This window comes from Leptodactylus fuscus, chromosome 11 (genome assembly GCF_031893055.1).
Source record: "Leptodactylus fuscus isolate aLepFus1 chromosome 11, aLepFus1.hap2, whole genome shotgun sequence".
Lineage (NCBI taxonomy): Eukaryota > Metazoa > Chordata > Amphibia > Anura > Leptodactylidae > Leptodactylus > Leptodactylus fuscus.
In genome coordinates, this window is record NC_134275.1 from 13,811,159 (window position 1) to 13,824,745 (window position 13,587).

The following is a 13,587-nucleotide window of genomic DNA, read 5'->3' on the forward strand; positions in this document are numbered from 1 at the left end:
CTCATTAGAGAGTTAGTCTTTTCCTGGCTTTACTCGGGAGAGTTGAGAATGGTCGTCAATAGACTATAGAAGTCATACAAGTCTCTCGACAGCTTTCGGCAGTCCTTCATAAAGGCCAATGGGAGCTGCCATGTTATGCCAGCTAGAGAGTCCCTTAGTGACTTAGATCTAGTAAGTAGTTACTATATCTAAGTCACTGGTAAATGGTTAATATATCTCACAGGGGAATCAGAAAGGCGATGAATTCCCTGCTCATAGCTTATAATATCCATCATATTGTGAAGGCATTTCCCCTTAGGGTAAGTACAAATATTGGAATTTTCGATGCGGAATCCACCACAAAAATTCCTCCTCCAGTTCACAAGGGACACAGACACTCCTTATTCTGATAGATGAAAGAATCAGCTAACAGCCCACTGCCCATTTTTCAGGCAGATTCCACCCAAACCCCCCACACTAGATCCTTCTCAAGATTAGAAGTCTAAATATACATATATGATTGCTTAAAGGGGTTGTCCAGGATAAACTAAAAATTAACTTCTAAACTAAACTTTCTCCCCCTCGCCTAACTTATAATTTACTTCAATTAAAAAAAAAAATCTATAATTACCCATATCCCTGGATCAGTCATGTGACCGCACCAGGGACACATTCTGATAATCTGGTGATGTTCCATTTCACCGCTTCCAAAACAGAACGTCACCATTACTCTTCCCCAGCCCTATCCCCATCAATACTTACCAAGCCTTCCTGTGTCTGGGGACAGCTCCTCCCTCTTCCTGTCTTCTAGCAGTGGGCAGAATAGGTTAGCTAGGGAGACGGGGGTAGGGGCTAATAATGGGTGGGATTGTTAGGCTAAAGAGACATGGGAGGGGCTTGTAATAGGCAAGATCCCTATTCTAAAGAGAGACAGGGGAGATTGGGAGTGGCTAGTAATGGGCGGGCTCACTTGGTTAGTGAGACAGAGAGGGGGAGTCTAGGATTGAGAGAGAAGGGGGAACTAGTATAGCAGCTACACAGGAAACTGCACAGCAGGAGGTCACACCAAGTAAACAAAGGCAGAGAATACAGCAGCAACCAGAGACACTCAGAAATCACTCCAAACACTGCTAAAGGTATATGGGTGTACTTATTAACCCATTACTAACACACCTTTATAAATAAAAAATAAAAAATTCTGCCTGGTAAATCCTTTTAACGTAAGTTTTGATCGGTGGCTCACAACCCTCTGGGCTCTCGTACAGGTCCGGGGCTATGAATTATATTGTATAGCAAGGCCGATGAATATACACAACAAGCACTTCAAAGTATTATTGACCAGGACGAAGATAATGGTGGTCAAGACTTTGTATTCGATCTTAGATCCATTGCTGGAGATTTTCTTTGTTATGGCAGCATAAAGATTTCTGTCATTGAGCCCCAGGTTGTCCTTTCGATCCGTCTAGCAAGTACTATACCTGTTAAGAACATTGCAAATAGAATATATCCCTTTCTATACTTGACCTCATGCACATTCAAGACTTGGTAACACACATCACCTACGTCAGTTATGTCTCTGGATCAGGACTAGTAATGTTACATATTGTACTCCATTGTTGGTTTATTGTGACTCATATCCTACAATGGAGAGCTTCGGCTGTACTTGCTTTGTTTAATCGGCTGCGAGTTATAAAGGGTACAGATGGGTCAATAAAATAATTTATTTGCTGTACATAGTAAAGTCTGCAATGATTGAATATACAGAGCAACACAGATAGGCTTGTTTGCCAGAAGCCAAGGATTGAGATGACAACACTCGCATCCATCACTTCCTTTAATCAGAAGCTGTTAAATCAGTCCTAGGCCCGGAATATGGCAGCCCTGGCTTTTGTCACAGACTGCTATCTTTAATAATGGGCTGAGCTGGGCTGTAATATTTTCATGAAGGTTGACTACTTGACGAACATAGAGTTGGAGCAAACCTCGCGTGTCGCAGAATACGGAGGGCACAGTCGTACAATTACATTCCCAACTATATTGCGGCCACAATGTGTTAGGCTACCGTCACCTTGTACACTATGACAATATTATACCAAATAAGTGTTACAGACGCCAATGCAAAAATTCTAGAAGAAATCATTTATTTATTCGTCGTTCCGATTCTCTTGACAGACAATAGCAAAAGCAAAATTATATTTTTCCTACTTTTATAGTATATTGGATAACGTCTCTATGTGCAATGAGACGGCAGGTTTGTGCAAAGTGTTGGGCTCCTTGTTCTCCTTGCAGACAGACAGTAGCAACAAAAGCAGGAAATTCAGGCAGAAAATGTGCGTCGCTTCTGGGCTCAGACACCGAAAGATGAATATTGCAGAAAGCAGGTGAACTCTACTATTAATGAAGACAGAGTTGGCCCTCACCGTTTAGCTGTGAGGCTCTGTCTACATACTGTATGTGTCGTGACATCCATTTATGACACAAGTCACTACACAGCGCCGGATCTCTTTTACATTTTAACTCCTTCCCAATATTTTAAGTATATAGACATCGTGATGTCGGGCAGAGACTATACGGAGTGCGCCAGCTGTATTATACAGGAAGTCACGGCAAAATTAGACCTTCCCGATGTTCCCTGGTAAGACTTTGTACATCGTGGTTTTGGATAACAATCACTGACTCGTGAATAAGGCCCTATTTGGGGACACTCACTCCTGTATCCAAACATGGCTCAGGCCTGGTTCACATCTGCTTTAGGTAATCCGTTTGGGGAGGTCACATGGGGACCAAGTGGTGAGCCATGAAAGCACACAGACCCCATGGACTATAATGGGGTCCGTACGCTTCCCGCATGGAACGTGCGGACAGAAAGTAATTCATGATCTACTTTCCAGTCTGCATGACTTGTGCGGAAAGCACATGGACCCCCATTATAGTCTATGGGACTATAGAATAAAATATCCACTTTTTGTATTTTCATGAAAGCCACCCCAAAGGTAGGGAATATTGCCTCCCCATTAGTGCCGCCTATCCGTGCTAATAGTCACTGTTGTGCAGTATGTCACAGTTGTCGTGTGAAACAAAACATACAATCTTCTCGTTTTGTGATCGGGGGGCTTTTACCAGGCCCCATTACTTATTAATTACTCTTTATTTAGCTCGATGGCAGATCTGGACTGTTATTGCGGGTCAGATCATACAACATCATATGAAGACAGGCCAAGCGTATGTCAGCGAAGATCAAAGGCCCACCTCTTAATAGATAAGAAGCTCTCTCCTGATTCCAGCCGTTGAATCAGTTTTCACTTGGATGAGCAGTGATAATTAAAGTGAATTGTGCAGCGCCGCAGACGTGAACCAGGCACCCCGAATCCTGCACGAGCTGTTTGTAGGCTGGAAATACTAGCGCTCCTTCTCAGATCATAAAGTCATTAAGCAGATTTATTAAATCCCGTCATAATTGCCTTTTCTTTGTCAACAGACCTAGTCCCTGTCCTCCCGGTTATTCCGGGGTCCCTAATGGCGTTCATTATTAATTGGGAGGAGGGGCACTCATTTTCTGTATAGAATACAATGGTCTCTCATAAGACTTTTGTCTTTCAGTAAGGACATGGCCGTGTTTACACATCTTCTGAAGTTTTTGGTTCAGAGACGAGATTTCTTAAGACTGGTGTTTTATTCGCCAGTCTTCACATAGGCCGCGAGTGATGTACGGAGAGGCTCCGGCCTTTTCCTAAATCAGTGGCTCGACCTTGTGCCTAAATGGAGGTCTATATGAGTTAGGAACTGACTTAGATTGCAATTATAACTCACAAATGTGTCTTAAGTCCGGCCTGGGCGATCGCTCCGTCTATGCCTCAAAATGTCGCAAGGGCGTTGTAAAAGCACCACTTGCAACCGTTGCAAGTGGCATTAAAAAGCCAAAAATGTTGCGTATTCTTATGTAAAACTAACCTAATATGGATCCTGTTATCTCTTTGCTTCTTTGTCTCCATCCCTGTTCTGTTTTGCTGTATTGGACTGTGTTACAATGCCGTTGCGCTCTGGATGGGAGTTGCATATGAGCATAGCCATAGCCTTGTGTCCAGGTGGGTAGAATCAGGCATCCATTTCCATCTATTAGAAACATATGCTCAATGATCAGTTGACTTCTTATGAAATTTTGTGTCATTTATGTGTGTGTACTTGAAATAAGCAAATTATATTCTGCGCCTCTCTAGAGACAGAGACTAATGTGAATGCATTCTCTGTGGAGAGAGGCAGAAGATGTTGGTTGTGCGTAAATAATGAGCTATAAATAATGATCTGTTTTGCCTGTAATAAATAAGGTTCATTTTTTGTCAGCTTGCCAAGGATCTGCAATACCTGTGCTCACTATTTGTTCCTCAGTATGGCCGGGCGTTTCTCCCCTTGGTGGTTGGGTAGGTTTGACCTGTCGAGTCGTGTGTATACATTATGTAGAAAACATAAAGATTTAGTGATTGACAAGCAGAGATTTTCCATAACCTTCTTAGAGTCTGGCTTCATTCAAAAGCTGATCGGTGGGGGTGCCAGGAATTGGACACAGATATTGAGTACCTATCCTGCATGCAACTGGTAAAATCATCCACAATCATATGTTTTTTGCTATGTGGTTTTCAACCTTTGCATTACTCCTATTTACAAGGCCTACATAGAGACCCCGAGGAACCGAAGATGATACAATGTACATGACATATTGCTGATACTTAGGCTGGGCAAATTTTGTGTGCTTTGCCTTTAAATGGTCATTAAATTTTCAGACAACTTAGTCTCATTTAATAGAACATTCTGGACCAAAACGTAATGTACTTTATTTTAAAATGTTACCGTTTCTGCCTCTCAAGTCCCTGTCACTAGATGTCTCCCCTTTAGCTAATTTGCTGTTCACTCCCTGGTATTAGGGAAGTCTTATCCATAGCTACCATTATAAAAAACAAAACTGCTTTACAGTGAGTGGTTTGGGACAGTTTCTTTTCAGTGAATAGTGAGGGGAGGGGTTGATTCTCCTCACAGCTTCCGCACACATTTGCAAACAGCTTTCTCTGTGCACTGGACTAAACATTCTGCACATCCCACCGCTTACAATTAGAGATGAGCGAACACTGTTCGGATCAGCCGATCCGAACAGCATGCTCCCATAGAAATGAATGGAAGCACCTGTGACGCTGACTTTGCCGGCGGCCGGCCGGCGTCACAGGTGCTTCCATTCATTACCATGGGAGCGTGCTGTTCGGATCGGCTGATCCGAACAGTGTTCGCTCATCTCTACTTACAATGTAAGTAAAGTCGACTATGTGTTTGTTTCCACTTCCGGGAACTTGTAATTACATACAGGATATTATTCACAGACAACAAGCAGCTGTACTGACTGTGCTCATAGATTGCTCTTTTCAGGGATCTTTTTAGCTGCTGTAGTGTCCCCGGATCTTCTGTATTATGTTCACATGGGATTTTCTTAGCTTGTTATTTCCTATTTTACAGTTACTCCTGGCAGAATTCCATGTGCATAAACCAATAGTAGTAGTAATGGATGATGGCTGACTGCTTTTTATTGTACACGACCACAGCCTCAGAGACAATTGTAAAATGTCCTGCAGCAGAAAAACTAATAGGACACCTTGGATGGCAGCGTATGCTTTGAAAGAGCAGTATACTCAGCAAGATATTTCAACTTTTATCTCCTCCATCACCTGCAGTTCTCAGCATCTATTAGTCTCCGCGCAGATACAATGTCTCTCTATCCCCCAATGTTCCCAAACAATAGTGCAGTTAGTTTTGGTACCTCCTATGATATTTAGGCTCTGTATTGTCAGGCAATTGATGACTGTATACCATCGAAATCCTCTTGTGAACCCCTCTCCCAAATTAGTAATTAGCTTTAACGCCGGTTTTAGGATCCTATGCTAAATACACTCTTGCACATGACGTCTATGTTTTGTATTATCAATTAACTTGTTCCATGAGGTTAATAGAAAGTGCTGATGAGACACTTGCTATGCATAAGAAAATAACTTGATACCACATATCACTTGCTGTAGTAACAAGATCAAATGCAAAAAAAAGAAAAACTGTCAAAATTCTGCTCTCAGGGAAGCGATCCCTGCAGGAAAATATCAACATTTTACAGTATGTTGCAGTATTTGTTTAAATCTACTGATTGTTCCATTTACCCTAAGGCTATGTTCACATCTGCATCAGAGGCTATTCATCACTCAGCGGCAAGCTTGTTTTCAGCAGTATTCTGGCTGTGCCGTGCAGCGCTGCGGTCCCAATATGGTCGCTGATGGCGGTTCATGTGACTCGACCCGTCTATCAGAGGCCTCCATTGAATAATACTGGTGCAGCACTGCGCATGTACCACGGAAAGGAGAACTGGCGCATGCACATCATCAGCGATATCATGACCGCAGCACCACACGCTACAGCACCGTCTGAATTCTGGTGAGAATTGCGTGTTGAATGCAAGCCAACAGCCCTTTCTTCGCTGATCCCAAAAAATGACTTATCGTCTAGAGATGAGCGAGTAGTACTCGATCGAGTAGGTATACTACAGTATTCGAAATACTCGTACTCGATTGAGTACCACTCGCTGTTCGAATGTAAAAGTTCGATGCAGAACCAGCATTGATTGGCCGAATGCTATACAGTCGGCCAATCAACGCTGGTTCTTCTCCTACCTTTAGAAGTCTTCTCCGTGCAGCTTCCCCGTGGCGTCTTCCGGCTCTTCATTCACTCTGCCAGGCATCGGGCCTGGGCAGAGCCGACTGCGCATGTCCGCTTGTAGTGCAGGCATGCGCAGTCGGCTCTGCCCAGGCCCGATGCCTGGGCAGAGTGAATGAAGAGCCGGAAGACGCCGCGGGGAAGCTGCATGGAGAAGACTTCTCGGAGGATCCAGCCCGACCCTCACTCGTGGACTTGGTAAGTATAATTTGATCGAACGTTACCTACCCCTGAAACCAGCATTTTCCCCCCCATAGACTATAATAGGGTTCGATATTCGATTCGAGTAGTGGAATATTGAGGGGCTGCTCGAAACGAATATCGAACCTCGAACATTTTACTGTTCGCTCATCTCTATTATCGTCATTTACTAAAGAACGGCTAAAGGTCCAACTCCCTAACAACTAGTACACGTTATACGCATTGCTACAACATATAGTTCTAGATTTTTTGTTTTTTAGAGTAAAAGTACCCTTGTTCTCGATATTACAGGTACGTTTATTTTTCGAATAGGGCTAAAGTCTTGCCCAAAAAGTGGATCAAAGTTTGGAAAGCATGGTCTATTGCATGCTTGTAGCCCAAGTGATCAGCATGTTGTATTACTATTCCAGTTAGTTCAGGATTTATTGGATTGGTGTTTGGTCTGCCGGGTCAGATTGCATCAAGGTGCACAGTAGTCTAGTTACATTTTGTAAACTCTTTCGTAGTATAAAGATGTGCTACCTAGGGAGATTTGGTGACGGCCACCGTTTGTAGATGTGCAGCAATACTACATGTTGCATCGTGTTGTGGACACAATCAGCTGTCAGAGCAATGAAAGGGCAAGTGACCCCGGTGAAAGATCCATAAACAGCCACATCAGGGCCAACTACACAGTCAATGGAGCAAATTTACTAATAGTAAGAAACAGAATCACATCTTAAACCCCTAACGCATTTTAGATAAGTCAACCAGGTTGTAAAAGTGTCTGAAACACTTGGTAAATGTGGCGTACAATTCAGTTTGTTGACACATTTTGGGGATTGGGAATGGCTTGGCGTCTATTCCATACGCTTGTAAGGTGGTAGCGTTTGGGAACGGCATCTGTGGTCCTATAAGGAGACTTGAAGGATATTGGAAAGTCTTATCCATTCTTATACACATACGAAAGGTTTGTCTTCATATTGAGCCATTTTCCCCCAATTTTACAGGCAAAGATATTCCGATCTAAACCCAGAACAGCCGTTCCCGCGTTGACCATTGGTGTTATTAGGACATCTCCATTACAAGTTTCTATTATTCCATTTACGTGCCATTCTGCTGCTTACTTTCTATATATTCTCGTCACCGATTCGCGTTGGACGCGTGAGAATGCCCTCACGTTTTTAGCGTCTTCCCGGTAAAGTTGATACGTCGGCTCGTTCTTCTTCTGCTTCTTCTGGAATAATTTGCTTCCATTTCTTTGAGCCAGACTCGGAGCAGACAATGCTGCACTTACCGTCTCCCAGATCTGCCTAAACAGATGTTCAGTACTTTTTTCGTGTTAAAGAAAACAACTAAATTGCTTGACGTGATTGCTCAATGTTTATATAGCCAGTTTACTGCTCACGCTGTCCCGATTATAAAGCGTCTTACGATGGAAACCATGTTCGCGGTCACGTAGAGGGTGGGCAGCTTGGTCATAGTGGGTTATGCAGCATAACGAAGTATAGGCGCACCTGTGTTGATATATACGGAGATGGGGATCAGAGCAACGGTCCCAGGTGATCAGGATAACAGATGTATTGGTGCTTTGTACTTGCAGAATAGACTTGGTCAGGCGGCTCATTTACATAAAGATTGCGCATGCAGGCAGGGCTGGGGCTGAGCTCATTAGGGCAGATCTTGCTTGTCTCATGGGGGTGGGGAGATGAAAGCAGGTGAGCTCCAGAGGAATAGAGATGCTCTTTATCTCAGGGTTGTATCCCCAAGTGTTGGAAGAAGCCATTTTATTAAATGCAAGTTAGCAAGTGCCATCTAGCTACAATGGCCTATTCTCTCCACCTGCAGGTGAATCTTGACTCCGGGGTCTCCGTAGTCCCTGCGCTTTCTGCAGCACGGTGCTGCTTTGCTGCATTCGGCCCGCCTGCCTGTTGCTGCAGAGAGTGGCACCTGCATTCGGCTCCTCGCATGCCTGTTGCTGCAGAACGGCTCCAGTCAGGAAAGTGTTACTGAGCGGTTGGGGGAGGGAAGCGGGACTGAATGGAGGCGCGCGACAGGCTGCAGTTTCCTTGGCAACGGCGTGAATGAGTGAACATGAAAATGAGCCGCAGACCCTCACTGCAGGAGAGAAGAGGTGGGGAGAGGGCGCTCCTGTGTTAGAAGGGGGAGGGGGCAACATAGAAGCTCTTGTCTGAAGCGGTGGTGGCGGGGAGGGATATGTTCCATATTTTTTTCTATTTCTGCACCTTTCCTATCCCTACACCCGCTTTCCTTGTCTTGCCCTTCTTATCACTTCCTTTAGTGCACACGTTCCTTCTCTTCCTCGGTCCCTCCATCTTTAGCCTGTCTCGATATGACACTCTTCGTCTTATCCCTGCAGTATAAAGGCATGGACGATTGACGTCCTCCTTCCACCTCCTCTACGTGCTGATGAATTACCCTCTTCTCTCATTTTGGGTTTCTTGCCCAGATCCTTCCACGTCTTGTGTTTCTGACTGCTGTCCTATTTAGCATTCTCGCCTTGGGTTATCCTTTCCCCGCACACCTCTCCTCCTACCTTTCGTCAGCCCTCTTTGCTGAGTCTATTTGCTCTCTCTATTCGTGAAGCACATCGTTGCCTCCATATCTCGCCCCCCTCCTTGTTTTATTCTCTTCGGCTCGCTCCCACTCTTCTTCACGCCAAGCCTTCAGCTCTATGTCTCACCTACTATCTCGATTCCTTGTCACCTTTCTTTTGTTCCTATGTCCCATTTTCTATCCATCCCATTGTTTGCAGCATTACGCTTTGTGTCCTTTAGCTTTCCATCTTTACACCTTAGCATTTTTGTGTATTCCATGCGGGCTGTTCCCGATGCCTTACTGCCTGCATCCCATTCTCCTTGCCCGTGCCTCCATGCCCTCCCTTTCTGTGACACGCTCAGCGTCCATTTACATTCTGCTGTTGTGTCTCTTCTGTCACCGTCTTAAAGCAACAGAGCTCCAAACCCGGGCGGCGAGGAGGTAGTTTGCTATATATATCTTCAGCGTGGAAAGACGTGACTTATTAAGAAATAATACGTGCAGCTTCCAGCCCCTTTTAAGGAGAAAACCGTCACCCTTTAAATCTGTCTCTTTGGCCGTAGGATGAAAACAAGCGTGTGGTAAACCAGAGAACGCGCCGGGCGTGAAGGGAATAAATATGGAAAGCCTTTACCCCGACACCGTCCTCCAAATATTAGATGAAACGTGCGGGGTGAGATAAAGGGAGCAGAGGCGTCATTTGGGAGCATTTCACGGTATCCTTCTTAGTGCATGTCAGATTCAGCGAAGCATACTGGGAGTTACGCCATGCGCAGGCCCGCGTACACTCAAGGGTAGACGCGGCTTAATTTAGCAGACACATTTTCCGCTCATACAGTACAATTAGGCACTTGGAAGGAAAAGCGAGATCTATGGTGATAATAATATGTATCCTTTACGTGTTTTTTGGTTGTCTTATCCAAAGTATATGGCCACATAAAATTGCAACCAGCCACCAGTCTTGGGCTCTTTTATCAGTTGGCCACTAGGTTTACACGGGGCAATGTTCAGAAGAATAGGTCACCAATATTAGATCAGCAAGGGTCCAACTTCTGGCACCCTCACCGATCATTGAAATGAATGGCCTCTTCTTAGGATTTACATAATGCCTTTTTGCAATACAGTTGAAAATGCCTTGGAAAAACTGCATGTATGGCCGTACTGATCTGCCGTACCAAACTGAACCTGGCCAGAACAGGCGAATAAGAGATAAAGCTTAGGCTCAGTTCACATTGGCTTCATTTTCATCTGTTTCTTTGACCCATCATAGGATCGGAGCGTTGGGCTGTAAAACTAATATAATGACGGATCTAGACGGAGCCCATTGTAGTGTGAAAAAATAAGACAGAAACTTTCTTCCCATTTTATCTTCCCTCTAAAGCATTTTGTACGCCAGTCTTAATAACAGCAGCGAATGGCACAAGGTGTGTACGATTTATCAGGGTGCGCCAGGATGGACGTCTATGCCAGTCAGGAACAGTTTTCTGGTATAAGATATAATAAATATGTTGGGTCGAGATGTCCCTGCCCTAAGACTTGCAGCACCCTCCTTTATGGAAAGGGGAGACCGCGGCACAGAACTGGAGATGTGGCGCTACATTATCACACATCTAGGCCAGAAAACGGGTTTAGATCAGTGGATGAATTTCCCCCGTGTGCCCTCTCTGCATCCATCATTACATTAGTTTTACAGTCTGTTGTTCGATCCGGCTCAAATGAAATTGATGTAAACTTAACCTTAAAGGGATTCTATCACTAAATAGCAATTTTTTCTGCTTTAGACTTCGGAATAGCCTTTAGAAAGGCTATTCGTCTCTTACCTTTAGACGTGGTCTCCGCGGCGCCATTCCTTAGAAATCCCGGTTTTTACTGGTATGCTAATGAGTTCTCTCGCAGCAATGGGGGCGGGCCCCAGCGCTCAAACGGCCTGCTGCCTGAGAAGTCTCTCCAACGACGCCTCCTTCTTCAACTGCATCCTCCTCTTCTCTGTCGTCTTCCTTCTGCGTCAGCTCCGACACCTGCGTAGTCGGCTCTGCCAGTGAGACACTAGTAGAGCCAACTATGCATGCCGGCCGGTGGCCATATTTTCGAGGCCGCAATTGCGCGCACAAGCAGTATGTTCCTCGAAGTCTTCACCGAACAGAGTGTACTGCGCATGCTCAGTAAGGTCTGTACAGACTCTCCGAAGCATGGATGACTTCACTCGTACGTCGGAGGTCTGTACAGACCTGACTGAGCATGCGCAGTACACTCTGTTCGGTGAAGACTTCGAGGAACGTACTGCACGTGCGCACAATTGCGGCCTCGAAAATATGGCCGCCGGCCGGCATGCGCAGTCAGCTCTACTAGTGTCTTGCTGGCAGAGCCGACTGCGCAGGCGTCAGAGCTGACACAGAAGGAAGACGACAGAGAAGGGGAGGATGCAGCTGAAGAAGGACGCATCGCTGGAGAAACTTCTCGGGCAGCAGGCGTCGCCGTTTGAGCGCTGGGGCCCGCCCCCATTGCTGCGAGAGAACTCATTAGCATACCGGTAAAAAACGGGATTTCTAAGGAACGGCGCCGCGGACACCACGTCTAAAGGTAAGAGACAAATAGTCTTTCTAAAGGCCATTCCGACGTCTATAGCAGAAAAAATAGCTATTTAGCGGTAGAATCCCTTTATCCTATTTGGCGGTGGTTTATTTTCTCGTTCTTTACCTTTTCAGTATAATTAGATAAACTTTTTATGACTGTGCCGTGATCGGAAATATCTGCTAAGACGGCCTATATGGATTAGTATTTTAGGTAGGCTTATACATACCAGTGTGTGGAAGTCATATTGTGCAATAGAGCAGTATCTTTAATAATGTGAACTCAGGTAGTCCTTACATGTGACAAGGTTACGGTACGCGAGTTACCCAGCAGGATCCTGGAGATAAAGATATAGTGACATTTATCACCGCTTTAGCAACCTCTAGTTGTACCGTATATGGTGCAATCTCTGATATTACCCTTCATATATTACTGTACGTAAAGCACTAAAAACAAAGCCCTGTTTTTTGTTTTTTTTAAGATGAATCTCTACATGTAGCCGACAGCACAGAATGGCAAAGATAGACTGGAAACCAGAGCGGCACATTTGGCACCAACATTTGTTGATGCCAAAGGCTGAAGTCAACAGCACAGACTAGAGTCGACACAAATGATATCAGGGCGCTATCCTTGTTATAACCTCTTCTCATTACCAAGGAAAGAAACCTTCAATTTTATGAATAAAAAAAAGATATAAAAACTTAGGCTAGCAAATCTATTCTAATAACATCATTTGTGAATTTGGGATTCCGATCCTAAGAGTAAAGAGATTAACCTGTCCTGTTAGCTGCAGATTCTATGTGCAAAAACGAGGTGCCTTTAAAACGTGCTACAAATGTATGTGCAAATTTAGGTCATTGGCTTCATCATGAACCTTGTAGAAAATGAAGTAAGGGCTAAAGTTTGGTGGCGTTGGATTGCTGTATAAGTTCAGATTTCTGGCAGAGGACGGCATGTTTGATGCCAAAGTATCGTAATATTTGGAAGTATTCCGTATCCCCTTTATCCTTAACCTGAGCCCGCACACCAGTCGGTGTGCAGATCCTCCGTAGGCTCATGCCGTTACCAGCGTGCTTGACAGTAACTTCTGTGTTCTTTTGATGAAGAGCTGTGTTGGCTTTCCACCAAACTTGTCTCTTGGAAATAAGGCCAATCATTTCTGCTGTGGTCTTATTATCACAACCACGATTTGTCGTCTTCCAGATTTATGTTTTGTTTTTCCACGGGAATCCAGCAGAGAATATGGACATAGACAGTATGGCTGTGCCAGTGTGGTTCCTGGAAGACATGAGCTATACAAGAGGATTTCCAGGCTAAAAGTATTGATGACCTATCCTAAGGATAGGTCATCAATATCAGATCGGTAGGGGACTGACATCAGACAGAGAATAAACAGAGAATGGAGCAGGAAGCAGACAGCTCTGTTTTTTTGTGTGGTGGCCAAGCCAGGTTACTCCAGCTTAGCTCCCATTCAGGTAAATGGAAGCCAATCTGCAGTAACCTGGTCTGGCCACTACACAGAGAATGGAGCGGTCTGCTTCCTGCTCCATTCTCTGTTGA

At 44.7% G+C, this 13,587-nt stretch overlaps 1 protein-coding gene across 6 annotated transcripts in view; it reads left to right on the forward strand.

Annotated features, from left to right (window-relative positions):
• NLGN3 (neuroligin 3) overlaps window positions 1-13,587 on the forward strand; it is an 86,843-nt gene that overhangs the window by 30,587 nt on the left and 42,669 nt on the right. The window contains exon 1 of one of the 6 annotated variants that reach the window (XM_075259844.1): window positions 10,860-10,880. The exons of the other annotated variants lie outside the window; for them this stretch is intronic. The gene's annotated coding sequence lies outside the window, so the exon portion shown is untranslated. Of the gene's footprint in view, window positions 1-10,859; window positions 10,881-13,587 lie in introns of those variants that run through there. 6 annotated transcript variants of the gene reach the window in all.